Here is a 13,067-nt window from a genome sequence, read left to right on the forward strand (position 1 = left end):
ACAACTAATACTTAAACATTATTGTCAATCTTTATACCCCTACTAGTTGGTGTCTCAAACATTTTCCTTATCTATGACGTGAAAGTATTTTTATTAATTTGAAATTCACTTAAATAAATCCTAAAGAAAATTAATCTATAATAGCTGCATTGGAGAGATTAATTATATCGAGGAAGAGGCCGGAATACCCATGCGGCATAATAAAATCTTGCTACTTTAATTTTTTAAAATCTTAAAACATACAAGGGATATTTAACGGTTAGTAAAGAGAAAACTCCATATTATTTCAATTATTTGAAACAATATAATAGTTGTTATTGAGGAAAAAAGGTCGTTCGTTAACTACCTCAGCAAGCACAAGTAATAACTCAAACATGTATTTACTTCTGATTGTAATTTTAATGTAAAAACGTTTGAAAAGGAACACCTTTCCTACAAGTAGTTTGTAAGAGTAGAAGAGAGGTTATTTGACAGTCGCTAAATTTCTTTTAAGTATCCAAATTGTTTGTCCTTGTCAAGTTGAATGCATGGTCGCAATAGAGTGACACCACTTAAAACTAATACAAAGTAAATATTAATTTGAGAAAAGAAGTAAAACCTTAAAACCGTCACAAACCCAAACTCACTTACAACTAATTACGATTAGCCATATATGATAATAGACTGATACTTCTTGCACAATGTATCGATGCAAATTCTAGGAGCAATGACTACAAGAATAAGACCACTGAAAGTGCACTATTCAGTCCTAGTAATTCAATACTATTGGGATTTGATAATTAATAAGTGTGTGCAAAAAAACATGTGCTAAGAACCAGGTTTTCACAGTAGCTGTTAAAGGTCCTTACAGGGCAGTAACTTTTTATACAAAGTTACTGCAGTCTGTTATTGCTGGGAAGGACTCTTGATGCGATAAGGGTTGTTGCCTAAGGATATCTGGCAGATACGAGCTACAAGGTTTGTGTAGTCCTTATGATTTCAGGACTTGCAAGTAAACGAAAGTTTGACTATGCTTAGCACTCCCAAAGATCTCGGAGCAGTGGAGAGTTAAATACCTTGCCTATGGACTGTTGAAGACCATCCTTTTACACCTTGACTAAAGAAAAGAGCAATAGCAATCTCAGTTCAAAAAGCACGTCAAGTCTCTTATCAAGTTTGTTTTGAAAGTTATTTTCTTTTCTACTTGAGTCAGTTTAGTTCATGTGTACTAGGAGATTGAGTTGTAATCATGATGTCATTCAGAAAATGTTAGTTGGAGTATTGTCTAAGTTTGCAAGTTAGAGTAACATGTAGTCTTCATACAATAAGTAGGAATAGGTGAAGTGTGGAGGTGTATTAGGTTACAAGAGTTGTAATAAGTACATTTAGCTCAGTTGTTCTAGCGAAGTTGAAGTTAAAATCCTACGTGATAGGTCGTGGTTTCTGCACCTTTGAGCCGGGTAATTTTTCACGTAAAAATTATTGTCTTTTACTTTACTGTTCAGTTTATTTGCGCGTAAGGAGTAAGGTAAAGAACCAAGTTCTTTAGTAATTTAGAAAGGCACTCAAATTAACAATTGGTATCATAGCGAGTTCTCTTAAACGTGGTTAACACCTAAAAATATCTTGGAAGAAAATGAGTGCTCCACTTGGAATAAAAAAAAGACAGTCAACTACTAGACCACCCAGAACTCCTCAATAAAATGGTGTTGTGGAAAGTAAAAATAGATCTTTAGAAGATATGGGCAAGACTATGTTGATTGCTAGTGGACTACCTAAAAGCTTCTGGGCTGAGGCAGTCAATACTGTTTGTTACCTGTTAAATAGGTGCATGATCAAACACATTCTTGAGAAAACTCTCTATCAGTTACTTCAAGGAAGAAAGCTCAACATCACCCACCTAAGAGCTTTTGGTTGTAAATATTTTATGCACAACAATGACAAAGAAGCTCTAGGTAAATTTGATGATAGAAATAATGGCGGAGTATTCTTGGGATATTCACCACATAGTAAAGCATATAAAGTGTTTAATAAAAGAACTATGTGTGTGGACGTAAATGTTCATATAATCTTTGATAAATCTAACAATATGGCTGAGAAAGATTTGCAGGATGAAGACTATGATATAGGGCTCACATAGGAAAGGACTTATGGAGAATCTGAGCAACAGTTTGAAGAAGCATCAGGTAATCAGGCAGGTGATGAAAGTGATTAGGGGGAACAATTCTGACAGATACTCAGACAAACGAAGTTGCACCCACTGTTGCTGGTCCTTTAGGCCACTCCTCTGCTGAACCATCTCAAGGTCTACAAGTTAGGCCATGGAGACACCAAAGCTCTCATCCCCTTGAAAATATCATTTCTAATCCAAATGCAGGAGTAAAAACAAGATCATCCTTGAGAAACTTGTGTGCACTCACTAGATTTTTCTCTTAGATAGAGCCAAAGAACATAAAGGAAGCCTTAAAGGAACCAGACTGGATAATTGCCATGCAGGAGGATCTAAATCAGTTTGAGAGGAGAAAGGTTTGGCATCTGGTACAAAGACCCAAAAACAGAACTGTTATAGGAACCATATGGGTGGTCAGGAACAAGCTGGATGAGCAAGAAAATATCACAATGAACAAGGCAAGACTGGTGGTTCAAGGATACAATCAAGAAGAATTAGGAATTGACTATGATAAAATATTTGCTCCAATAACCAAAATGGAAGCCATTAGAATGTTGATAGCCTTTGTTGCATTTATGGAATTTACATTGTGAGCACCTAATTTTTGCCCTAATATAAAATTACTCCTAAAAAATCCAAAAGAATAACTTTAAATTATTTTTCTATATTTTTACTTAGTTTGCTTTGTACGTATTCATGTTTGATGCATTTTTAAGTTGCATTTTAAATCCTAAAGAAAATACAAAAATAATTTTTGAATTTTTATATTTTTAGATTTTAATTGCATAATTAATTTCATTTGTAAAACACTAAAATATCAAAAAATACATTAGTAACTCTACATGCATTTGTTAGCTAAATGAATTAGTTAATTGTAGAAAAATAGGTCATTAGGTTAATTTTACAAATTAGTTGGAATTAGGAGTGTTAAATAAATTGATTAGTCTTGCAAAATACAAAGAAAGAAAAGGGAAGGTTATGGGGTCTCATTACAGCTTTGGGCCAGGTGCTTCTAGTGGCCCATTTTCCTTCCATTCGCCCTAGCCCACTACCCTCCGGCCCAATATCCTCCCTTCATCTCTAAAATACACCCTAATTCCCCCTCCATGGACACACTGAAAGAGAACGAACAGACCCCTATTCCTAAAGAAAAACCCTAGTCGCCACTCCTAATTTCCCAAATGCTCTCAAGAGAACCCAAGTAGGGGAGCCTGCTGCTGACGGTTTAATTTCATGGTTATATGTTAAATTTTAGCTTTGGTTTGAGGCATACTTATGGGTTAGTTATGACTTGCAGAGGTAGAGATCGCGAAAGACCAGAATAATAAAATTTCCTGAATACGAATTATATTGTGCTTTATGAATATAAGAAAGTCATGGGATGCGAGAGTTGTTATTAGTGAATGATGCAGTGCGCACAGAGTATGAATTTGATTGGTGGTGTTAAGGCAGGATTACCTCTTTAAGTGTTGCTGTGCTAATGGGGCACGTATCTTTCAGCCCGTTTGGGCGGTGCAATTTAGATTTGAGCAAAGTGGGTGACTCTTGAGAAGGTGCTAATGGATTCAAAAAATGTATAAGTGGCAATTGAAAATTTTTCGGATTCGTATATCGCTAGAATCGGTTATTTACATTGGATGGTGTCGAGACTTCCGGTAATTCTGTATGACTATGGACTCTACATTTGAGTATAAGAAAGGGAAGAGGAACATTTTTAAATTTCACATAAGGTCTTTCAGAGTGGATGTCTCGGTTGTGGTATTTATGGGGTGCTTAAGACGAATACAGTAGCTTATCGGCCTTAGGGCGGTGTAGTTTTAGGTTAGGATGACTTGTAGTGAGCTTTAGGTAAGGATCGTGGATTCTGACAAGGAGAAATGTCACTTAAGAGTAATTCAGAAGAAACTCAAAGAAAATAGGACAACTGGGTAGTAGGCTGGACCAATATGGTAATGCTAGAATCGGTTCTTTGTGTAATCACGATGTGGTAAGATTTTATAGATGTTTTGGTAGCAATATTCTTGGGTTTGGTGACCTGCGTGGCTAGGTCGAATTAGAGGAATTCAGTTCTAATAGCTTGGTTATGTGCAAATGGATTTTAAAGTGTTCTTGATGGTTTCCACCATGGTTTGAGATGGAAATTTTCTACCGGTGTGAGGTAGCATGTTGAGTATTATGATTTTCTACCGGATGGGATCAAATGGAAGGCTTCTGGCTGATCGGATATGTATTCTACTTGTGACTCAGAATGATTACAAGGTTCTCGTATTTTTCATATGATGGCATAATAGATGCGGTATGTTGTGTGCGATTAAGGTTTGCATGTGCAAGGTCACGGTCTTGCTTTGAAGGGGAGGTCATAAATTCTTAGAGGGCATGGACAGTTTTCGATGTTTAGATGAATGGTATAGCTATTTGGTATTGCGTGAGTAGATTGTACATTTCAGAAAGCGCACTATGTTTTGAATTATGGATATTTCATAGGTATTGCGGCACTCTCCTGGTTGATCGACTGCTAGTTTTAAGATGTTGCTATGTGGCACAGAAGAATTATGGAAGTATTCCTTGTGGGATAATCGTGCTTGAAATATATGTTAGTCATTCGAGTGCTGGAGTCGGGATATACTGGAGGTTACAAAGAGGCTAATTCTCTGAGTAAACTTGGTAGTTACTATTTCTGTGTTAACATGCCGAATTGAGTTGTGATAGCACACTTTGTACATGCCTACTCTATGGCATATTATTTATACCAGTCCAGGAGCATAAGAGTCTTATTTCATTTATCATATACATGTGTACTTGTTTAATTGCTCCCGTATAATATGCTTGGACTGGAGGCTTGTGACCATGTCATGCGAGTGATGTTAATGTGAGCTCTAGAAGAGCTGGTTACCGTTGTTAGATTCGTGTGTTTTGGTTCTATTATATATGATGATTTTATAGCATTGCAGTTGTGGTGGTGCTTGTTGAACTTGCAATACGGTTTTCTTCCTTGAGACGTCTCCCATATTTGTGTACACGGATTGCGCAGTTGTGGCTGGAGTTATATTGATGTGGCGTGTCTGTGGGATTATTGTGTTTAATAATGTAATGTCATTGGACCTAGAATGGGTACTATCTGGTTTGATTAAAGTATATTCGGAAAGATAATATTGAAAGTCGGCTTAACAAGTGATTATGGTTCTGGTTAGGGCAAGGGAGCTCCATGACTTGTTGATCTGATAAGGGGTCATGAGATTTCCGCGTGTTTCTTTCATTTTCAGCAGTGTACGAAGGTTTTGGAACAAGGTTTTGTTTGATATGGGGTTTAATACGAGTACCAGATTGGCTTGAGTAGTTACTGTAATCAGGATAGTGCTGCGAGCATGTGAGTTATGTAGTACGTTATGTGATTATATCTGGGGTTATAGTTATGGCTTCATACAGCTTGTTCAAACTCATACAGTGAGTAAAAGTAAGATTCGTGTCTTGAAAAGAAATTCTGAAGGTTGGGAATTTAATTCCAAGGTTTATGGGCTAAGGTTAAATTAATAACTTTCAATTATGTTGTGTTGTCAGGCCTATATAGAATAGGGTGACGTGGGATCACCCCAGGTATGTGCGTGGTAAGATGGAATAGTAATGTGGTGGCTTGGAAACAACTCTTGGCACGTTCGAGGACGAACGTATGTTTAAGTGGGGGAGGATTAACGATCCGGCCGGTCATTTCGAGTATTACAGCCCCGTTCCCCTATTTACTGCTCGCTTTATGTTTTACCATTGTTGTATGACTTTCCGGGGTAATTAGTTCGGGTCCGGAAGGATTTCGGAGTGAAATGAGACACTTAGTCTCATAATTGAAAACTTAAGTTGGAAAAGTTGATCGGATATTGACTTATGTGTAAACGACCTCGGATTTGAATTCTGATGATTCTAATAGCTCCGTTGGATAATTTTGGACTTAGGAGTGTAGTTCGAACTGTGATTCGGAGGTCCGTGGTTGATTTTTTATTGAAATGACGAAAGTTGAATTTTTAAAAAGTTTGACCGGGGGGTTGACTTTTGATATCGGGGTCGAAATCCAATTCTGGAAATTGGAATAGGTCCATAATGTGAAATGTGACGTGTGTGCAAAATATGAGGTCAATCGGACGTAATTTGATAAGTTTCGGCATCGGTTGTGAAAGTTGAAGTTTCAAAGTTCATTGATTTTGAATTTAGGTGTGATTTGTCGTTTCAATATTATTAGTTGTGATTTGAGGCCTTGAGTAGGTCCGTATTATGTTATGGGAATTGTTGGTATATTTGGTTGAGGTCCCGCGGGCCTCGGGTGAGATTCGGACGAGGTTCGAATCAATTTCGTTACATATTGCATTGTTAAAGGCTGCTGGTTCTAGTGTTTCCGCAGCTACGGAAATGAGCTCGCAGGTGCGACAAAGGCGTCGCAGATGCGAGATGAGAGCTGAATGAGGAGGCCCCCAAAAGCAGAAGCCAGGGCGCATATGCAAGATTTTTCAGAAGTGATCAAGGCTGGCCAAGCTGTTCTCACAGAAGCGAGATTTTTCCCGCAGATGCGACCTCTTGTCCGCATGTGCGGATTGACTGGACAAAACCCTTTAAGTTTGAGGGTTCGCGATTTTTCACTATTTTCGGATTTTGGAGCACGGTTTAGGCGAATATTGGAGCAATTTTTATCATAAGAATTGGGGGTAAGTGTTTTAGACTTGGTTTTGATCTTATTCCATGAATCTACCTTCATTTTTGATGATTGGATTGTGAATTGTAAAGAAAAAATTGGGGGGTTTTGGCCTAAAGTTTCATAATATGAATTTCTGAGTTTTGGACATCGAATTGAAGTCGGATTTGAGTAAAACTAGCATGGTTGGACTCGTAATTGAATGGATAGTCGGATTTTGTGAGTTTTATTGGATTTCGAGGCGCGGGCCCGGCTGCGATTTTTTGCCGATTTTGGGTTTTGATTAAGGATTCGATCTTTATTATTTGAAATTGTTTCCTTGGTCTTTATTTGATGTATTTAAATTGCTTTTGGCTAGTTTTGAGCCGTTCGGAGGTCGCTACGCGCGTGATAGCATCTTTGGAGCACCGCTTGGCTTGCTCGGCATTGGTATTGGTTTGTTCGAGGTAAGTAACTCTTCTAATCTTGGAGTTGATGATATGAAACCCCAAAATACGTGTTATGTGATTTGTGTTGAGGTGACGCACATGCTAGGTGACAGGCGTGCACCATGTAAATTAGGACTTTATTGTTTCTATGGCACTGTATAGTGGTCCTACTTTATTAATGTCTGTATTTTCACCATGTGATAAAGTAATTGAGCTGTCAATCATACTAGATACCATGTTTAGGATTTATGACGATACTGCTAGGACCCATAGTGGTCGTTTCTTGCTGTTATTTCACTGATTTCATTGATATTTCGTACTCAGCCATATTCATGCATTCATATCATATCTCAGTCTCAGTTATTTATTGATACATCATATCATTATTGTCGGGTTAGTTTCATGACATTGTGAGCCCGTGAGTGAGACTGGAGAGATTGATGACTGTGGGATGCCGGGGCCTGTTTGTGAGGAGGTTGACACTATATCATGTGAGTTTTCCGTGTAGCATGTGAGTTGTCCGTGCGATTTCAGATGTTGATATTATAGCACGTGAGTTGTCCGTGTAGCACGTGAGTTATCCGTGCGATTCTTGATATTAATATTATGGCACGTGAGTTGTTCGTACGGATATAGCACTTAGGCTGAAAGGATCCCCTCTAGATTCTGCACATCCCCAGTGAGTGCAGTCGACTATAAATATGGATCGGGCTGTACGCCGCAACGGGTATTGTACAACGCTGAGTGATTGAGTGTGTTGAGCATAGTGAGAGAGAATGTGAGACAGTGAGATTGAGTACTCTGAGAGTGTGAGTACACGAGCTCATCATCGAGATGCATTGCATTTGACATGCATACTTGAGATACATGCATAGAGGTGTATTTCCTTCTGCTACCGAGTTTTGGGGACATTTATGATTTTACCTGTATCTTGACATGTAGGCATAGAGAAGTACTTTCCTCATGCTATCTGAAAATGAACCATCTTACTATTTGTTGAAAGGAGTTTTGGAAAAAAACCACAGTTTTCAAACTTACTCGTATTTTGGCTTTTTCGGTAAAAGATTTGGGTTTTCACTGAGATACTTGAAAAGAAATGCCTATTTTTTTTTCTGGAACTGTGAACGAACTGAGCCTTTTATTTTTTAGATACTCTTTTGTTATTGTATTATGCTGTTATGAACTGTTGTGGAATATTTGTGTCGGACCCGTCCTTTTTGTTAGCTCGTCACTACTTTCAACCTAAGGTTAGGTTTGTTACTTATTGAGTATATGGGATTGGTTGTACTCATACTACACTTCTGCACCTTGCGTACAAATGTTGGCTGCTGATATTGCTGTGTTCGATGGGAGCTGGATTTGAAGATGTACCTGCGTCCCGGTGGTAGCTGCCTCTTGTTCATGGTAGCCTTAGATCTATAAAACTATATATATATATACTTTTCAAATAGACAATGTATTTACTTCATTTCAGCTTTGTAAACTCTATTCTTAGAAGCTCATGGTTTGTACTATCAGTTCTTGAGTAATGTATCAGATTCAGATAATTTCTTTACTTAATTGCTTTATTGATTGTTATTGAAATTGGTTAGTGGTTAACTGGCTTACCTAACGGGTTGGATTAGGTGCCATCACGACTAGTTGGATTTCGGGTCGGGACAGGTTGAGTTCTATGCCAACTTTCAGTTTGATGACAAAGTGGTGAAGAGCTCTATGACAGACTTTGAGTTGAAGTTTGATGCTGAAGAACTTGGGCTGTTGCTGAACATCCCCTCCGTGAGATTTGAGAATTATTTGAAGAAAAAATGGCCAGCAATTAACAATAACGTGAGTAGAAGGAGAGTCCGGAACCAAAATGTGATTCTTTTGGATTCAAAGAACCAAAATCTGTGGAAAAATAAACTGGTGAACATAATATATATATATATAACACCCTTTTAAAAGGCATTATACCTTAACGACCGTTTGCCTATATATATATATATATAGGCATTTTATATATATATATATATATATATATATATATATATATATATATATATATATATAACGCCCTAACTTACCGCGCTATATATATTATGTGGGCCCACCAGTAATTCTTCTGGGCTTAACTGACATAACAATAATTCAATTGAGTATAACGCCCATTTTTAAGGCGCTATACCTCAAATAATTGTACCCCAGAACTGGTTTTTACCTTATTTAAAGAGGTTAAGGATTTTGTAAAAATTCATTCATAAATATTTTCAAGTCTTCTGAAATATTTCTTCGTTTAGAGGGACGGGTAAATTAAAAGTATCTTACTTAATAAGGTACTTGGTGCCCTTAATTTTCTCCCTAGTAATAGAGGGAATTATGGATGATTTTAAGCTCCATGTTAATAGCTCTGCATTACAACTAAATGCTTACTCATTTGGAGATAACAAGATGACCTCTACGCTTAAAATTAATCTCATTTTTTCTCCAGGTAGTCTTTTAGTACTGTTCATTATGCATCACGTTGAAAAGTCTAGGGTTTCAATATCATCAATCACTAACATAATTTGTTCTATTTTTCCAATCTTTGGACAACCATACGTACTACTACAAGAAGTGGTCATCCTTGAACTTGTTTTCTAGAACATTTTCATTTATGTAACTCATATTCTAGACATTGATATAATTGTATTAAAAAGTCAAATTCAATTGAAATTACAAGATAATCATTACGTTGTTTTCAAGAATGTGAGATGCTTGAGTCCGTGTCAAAAGGTGATCTTGTGCACGTAATATATATACACTTAGCGATTTACATCTAAATCTACATACCAAATTTAATGGATATCGAAAGCTACAGTAGGGAGCAGGGAAGAATGAATAAACATCGTAATTTTTTATTTAACAACTTCATAATATTCTTACTTGATTAATAATTTTCTGTAATCATAGGAGTATGTTTTTCTTCTTTAATTTGATAGTGTAAATAATGCATATAGTAACGACAACTTAATAACATATAGTATAAATCATACAGGAATGTTGCATGGAATGGCCAATTAGTTATTTTTTATTTATTTAATTGTATTATTTTTGTAGTATCAATTTTTGATTTTCTAGAAGCATGGAAAGCAAAGCTATTGGAAGGATGCAACAACAAACCAGATGGTTGGAACTAAGTGTGAGGTACTCGCACAAAGGACGAGGCATATGGGAGAAGTCTGAGTACCCCATGAGCTGCTAGTGCTTCGGCCTTTGGCCTACTATGGAGTTTCTTTTACCCTCTTATTAGTATGGTGTGCATTGGTGACAATGCACAATTTTAAGCGTGGGGTGAGGAGATTGTTTGGGTGTCTTTTTATGCTATTTTAGCTGTATTAGTTTAATTGAATAATACTTTTTTAGAAAAATAGAAAAAGATTGGACTTTTCCCGATGATGGATATCCTAGACAATTTTCTTGAGGGTTTAAAGTCTAACCAAAAACATAATTTTTTTTAAGAGAAAATAGAAAAATCCAAAAATATGTCTTTTTATTCTTTTAGGTAGTAATAATCCCTCGTGGTTTTTTTTGTGCCTCGATTCTTTTTCACGGAATGTAGTTGAACCGGGTAGTAGTCTTTTTTTTTTTAATCTTTAGAGTAGAGTAGGATTTAGGAAATAAAAGGATGGGAAGAATGAGATTTGCTAGGCGCATTTGACTAGTTTGATAGTAGCATATTTAAGCTCTAGCATGTGTATTACCTTCCCTATGGTTTGAAGTTGCTTATGATGCCTTGTTGAGTTAGATAGCATGTCTATTGACGCCTATGTTTCGTTTTTTTGGCTCGTGTTCATTTTGTGCTTGATGCTTAATATTTTGTGGCTCTGTGAATACTTGCAATTGTTTGAGAATCGGAATGGAACCGTCCTTAGTAAAACATGTGCCATGTGTGGTGAGATCTTCTTGTGTAGTCCATGTCATTGTAACTGAGTCTAGAACTTGCCCGGCATGTGAGTTGAAGCGAAATCCTAGGCGTGCTTGGTTTGAAAAATGATTTTAGGCTTTCTTTGAACTTTTTGAACTTAATGTCTACCACAAATAAAATCTATCCCTAGTAAATCCTTTTGAGCCTATAGACTTTTATTTGACACTCACATTATGAGCCTATACCCTTTTGTTCTTATTTGATATTATTTTGATCCTTTTACCTCTTAACACACTTTAATTATGAAATGAGCTCTAGAAGAAGTAAGGACTAAGTGTGGGATGACTTTTGAGTGGAACCAATGAAAGAAAGAAGGGTGCACTTATTTTTTAAAATAATACACCACTAACGAAAACTGAAAAAGGAAAATAATAGTCAAAAAAAGAGAAGAAAAGAAGAAAAAATATAGATGAATAAATTATTGTCTTGTTCTTGCTAGTGGGGTATAAAGTAAAATAGTGCTTAATGAAAGAGGAAATATTTTTGGGGTTATCTTGTCTGTGAAATTGAAGGGAATTGAGAAAGTTGCACTTAAAGTTAATTTTGTGATGTGTTAAAGTGTTAGGAGGGTTAGCCACTATTCTAAAAATATATCCTACCCGTCCTGTAACCCACATTACAACCATGAAAAAGTCCTAATTTATTTTAGATTGAGCAAGCCTACATTAGTGAAGGTTTACATAATGGGCAAGCCTATGGTACTTTGTGCATGCATGTGACGTCTTTGTGAGAGTAAGGAATTTCTTTGATATATGTGAGTCCTTAAAATATATTTGAGCATTTGATTCGAATGTATGGATTCAATTTACTCTCTTGTTCTTGTGGTGAGGGCACATGGTTTCGCAAGGGATAAGTAACGTTATTAGATGTCTCTATGATGTTAAGTGTTCAAGCTACGAATGCATTGTGATATTGAATCGGTTTATGAGGCTAGGTTTGTTATAAGCATGTTGTCTTATTGTTAAATAATTTTTTAAATTATGGCATAGAGTAAAGGTGTTATCTAGAGTTTTAATAGAACCTTTTGTAGGATAAATTCTTGTTATGTTTTTATATAATTGAGCCGTTGGATTTCACTACTTGTTCAACTACGTATTTATTATTGTTGATTGAATGGCCATCATTTAATTATGCCTATTTAGTGTGTATATTGATCGAGAGAGAGTAAGCATTAGGTAGTTGTTGAACAACATCACTCCTAACGTATGTGAGAGATCAATACAGATGGTTTAAAGGTGGGATTAGAGATAACAAAATCTTGGTGCGATCGTAGTGAGCAGTGAATTAGTGCCAGCTAGTGTAGTTCAAGAGAATACATCTAGTAAATTATGATAGTTGCTCGAGAGAGAATTATGACACCTGAAGTACTCACGATCGGTAGAGAATACTTAGGCGAAATTACAGAAGACGTAGCGAGAAGAATTCCGACAATTGGGGAAATCATAACTCTAGACCTTCTTAGGCTTGTCTCCAATTTCATCCTTGTTCGTTGACAATTTTACTGCTTTATAATATTTGTTAGTTAATTAGTAGAAATAAAAAATCAAATCTTTATTACTAGAAAATTATTTGGACTTGTGTTTCTTAGCAATATTGAGCAACTATAGCTAAGCCTTAATTGTAACGACCACTTAGTCCTTTTTATAAGGCATAGTTGGGCATGATTAGTAGTCCAATCTATTTTGTTGGAAAAGCCATAATAGCTGAAGCGTTGGCAATAAGAAAAGCAATTCAACTGGCGGTGAAGTATGGATGGAAGAATATACATATCTTGTTTGATTCCTTAACAATAGTTCAAATGCTTAATGGAAGCATAGGTCCTTCATGAGAGGTTAATACTATTTGCGAAGATATTTGAGCACTTCAGCAACA

The sequence above is a fragment of the Nicotiana tomentosiformis genome, chromosome 6 (genome assembly GCF_000390325.3).
Source record: "Nicotiana tomentosiformis chromosome 6, ASM39032v3, whole genome shotgun sequence".
NCBI classification, from domain to species: Eukaryota; Viridiplantae; Streptophyta; class Magnoliopsida; order Solanales; family Solanaceae; genus Nicotiana; species Nicotiana tomentosiformis.